The sequence below is a fragment of the Arachis duranensis genome, chromosome 5 (genome assembly GCF_000817695.3).
Source record: "Arachis duranensis cultivar V14167 chromosome 5, aradu.V14167.gnm2.J7QH, whole genome shotgun sequence".
NCBI classification, from domain to species: Eukaryota; Viridiplantae; Streptophyta; class Magnoliopsida; order Fabales; family Fabaceae; genus Arachis; species Arachis duranensis.
The window spans coordinates 66,375,482-66,378,801 of record NC_029776.3 but is presented as its reverse complement, the minus strand read 5'-3'; the positions used below and the strand labels follow the sequence as shown (position 1 = coordinate 66,378,801).

The 3,320-nt window shown below is 40.9% G+C and overlaps 1 non-coding gene across 1 annotated transcript; it reads right to left on the bottom strand.

Annotated features, from left to right (window-relative positions):
• Window positions 1-177: 177 nt before the first annotated feature.
• Window positions 178-281, bottom strand: LOC127747871 (small nucleolar RNA R71). Its single transcript, XR_008009818.1, has one exon. It is a non-coding gene; the product is annotated as a small nucleolar RNA R71 (small nucleolar RNA).
• Window positions 282-3,320: the final 3,039 nt, after the last annotated feature.

The following is a 3,320-nucleotide window of genomic DNA, read 5'->3' as shown; positions in this document are numbered from 1 at the left end:
GACACTGTGAAGTCCAATGGAGTCCAGGAAGATGCTTATAAACTGCTCTTGTTCCCATTTTCGCTTAGGGACAAGGCAGCTAAGTGGCTGGAATCATTCCCGAGGGGGAGCCTAACAACCTGGGATGAGGTGGAAAGCAAGTTTCTGGCATGTTTCTACCCCCCACAAAAGGTCAATAGGCTTCGATCTGAGGTTCAGACTTTTAGACAACAGGATGGTGAAACCCTCTACGAGGCATGGGAAAGGTTCAAAGAATTGACAAGGAAATGCGCACCAGACATGTTCCATGACTGGGTGCAGTTGCATATTTTCTATGATGGACTTTCTTATGAATCAAGGAAGGCTGTAGACCATTCATCAGGAGGTTCATTGAACAGGAAAAAGACTGTGGAAGAAGCCATTGAAGTGATTGAGACAGTGGCTGAGAATGAGTACTACTATGCTTCAGAGAGACACAACACTAAGAGAGTCATGGAGCTGAACCATGTTGATACAATTCTAGCCCAAAACAAGGTATTTGCCAAGCAACTAGCAGAGCTCACCAGGAAATTAGAAACAAATCAAGTGGCTGCAATACATACACAAGATCAAGAGGAAGTAAGCACTGAAGGAGGTGATTGGGAAGAGGCCAACTATGTGGGAAATCAACAAAGGCAACCATATGATCCACATTCCAACACTTACAACCCAGGCTGGAAAAACCACCCAAACTTTGGGTGGGGAAACCAGCAAACCTAACCACAAAACCACAAACCTTACAACCTCAACCAACATAACAATTCCACATACCAAAACTCCAACCAAAGATCATACCTAGCCACACAAAACACTTACTCCCAACCACCATATCATGGCCAAAATAATCAACCTGCCCAACCCAATCCGAACCAACAATTTCAAGATCAATTAAACAGGATAGAAGGAATGCTTGCAAACATGGGTTAGGACATAAGTGAGTTGAAAAGCTTTAGGGATGATGTGAGATCTACCTTAAGGAACCATGGTGAAAAACTCAAGAGGATGGATTCTCGAGTAGGAGAGCTATCTCAACAGGCCCCCAAGTCAACTGCAGTGTTCCCTAGTGACACAGAAAAGAATCCTAAAGGGGAACAAAAGGGAGTGAGATGGGAAGAATGCAAGGCCATCACCATATTGAAGGAAGTCTCAGAAGAAGAAGGAATCAGACCCTCAGAACAGGAGCTAGAAATCTTGAAGGAAGGTGTGGAAGAAGCTAAGCAGGAAAGTGAAACTGAGCAAGCCAAGGAACTGCAAAATAAAGGCATGCTGGAAACATACCAACCAAAAGCACCATTTCCTCAGAGGTTAGGAGGAGGTGAAAAAGGGAAAACATATTCAAGGTTTTTAGAGACATTTAAGTCTCTCCATATCAATATTCCCTTTCTTGAGATTCTCCAGCAGATGCCTACACATATCAAGTATTTGAAGGAATTGCTGAGCAAGAAAAGAGTTTTGAAGGGAGGACAAACTGTAATAATGAACAAAGAATGCAGTATCCTCATCAAGAAGGACATAGCCTCTAAGAAAACAATGCACTCATCAAGAAGGATATGATCTCTAAGAAAGCAGATCCAGGAAGTTTTCATATTCCTTGCATCATAGGGGAAACAACAATTGACAGAGGATTCTGTGATCTAGGAGCTAGCATAAATGTGATGCCTCTGACTCTTATGAAGAGGCTACAACTAAATGAGGTGAGGTCCACTGATGTAATCATACAACTGGCTGACAAAACTCAAAAGCAAGCTGAAGGGGTAGTGGAGAATGTGCTGGTGAAAGTGGGAAATTATTTCTTCCCTACAGACTTTGTCATTTTGGACATGGAGGAAAGCTACCTACACCCTATCATTCTGGGAAGGCCATTTCTAGCCACTGCTAGAGTGCTCATAGATGTAGAACAAGGAGAGCTAATTTTGAGAATACATGATGAACAGCTCATTTTCCATGTTTTCAAACCTGCATCTGAGCCTGAACCAGAACCTGAAAAGCCTAAGGATGATAGTAGCCATCTGTGTTTGAAGGAAAGCAATCCAGCAGCTGAAACTCTGAAACAGTCCTTGGAAGGCAAACAAGATTTGCAAGAGTTAAAGCCACAAGAATAAAAAAAAACAGATAAGAAGGAACCTCCTGGCATAAGGGTCAATGAAGAAATCCTCAAGAGAGAGGGAAGAATTGTAAAGAAAGTGCCAAGAGGGTGGAGAAACAAGAAAATTCCCACTGAAGGTTTCTCTCCGGGAGATAAAGTGATATCAAGTCATTATCTGCCAATCCCACCTGGCCTCAAAACCATTCCTTCCCAGCTCCCTCAAGTGTTCACAATCCGGAAAGTTCTTTCTATGGAACATTTGGAAATCATGAAGGAATCAAATGGGGACGTTTTCATAGTGAGAGGAGAGGACATTAAGCACTACAATCCACCCTAACAAGCTGACCGTCAAGCTAATGACGTTAAAGAAGCGCTTGTTGGGAGGCAACCCAACCTGAGGTAATACTCCTTTGCTGTTTCTTTTATTTGTTTCAATAAAAAGGTGAAGTAGTTTCTGTGCATTGCAAAGAATTAAGTTTGGTGTTTCACACCAAACAATGAATTTGTGGATCAATAATTCAAAGGGGAATGTGTGATTCTAAGTTTGGTGTTCCACCATACAGATCAACTGAACACAACAACCTTTGAATTATATGAAAGGTACAACCATTCTAAGCAATCACAGAAATGCTTAAAATCCTTAGCAGCAACTTCATTCCAAGGAGAATTCAAGGATTCAAAGAGCAGAGGAGTAAGTAGGAGACTAAGTTTGGTGTTCACACACCAACTTAAGACTCAGACACGTGCCCATACATAGTTGAGCTAACCACTCAAGTGCTTGAGAAGCAAGAAACTTCATCACTCTTTGCAGGAAAGGAAACAAAGATCTTAGAAAGAACATGAAGCAACAACTAAGAGAAGAAGGAGAAATCAAATTGTTTCATGGCAACAAAGAGAAAACAAGAAATTTCACAAGGTGGTGTTGTTCCTTGACCATTCTTTAAAAAGGCAAACAAAAGCATGCTTGTTCTGGTTTAAACTATAATTGTTGAATCTTTCTGGAATGTGAAGTTTCTAGTATGTTTGTCTGTTTACTGCTTTGAATAAAGTGAATACCTAGATGTTTGGATATAACTTCACCTTCTTAAACAAATGCTTGCCATACTTGTTATGTTTCCAAAAATAAAAGAAAAGTTTGAACAAAAGGAACTTGGCTCAATTAGTGACAAATCAAGTAGAATTAAGTGGTGGTATGCATGCTTGATTGTTTAGTCAG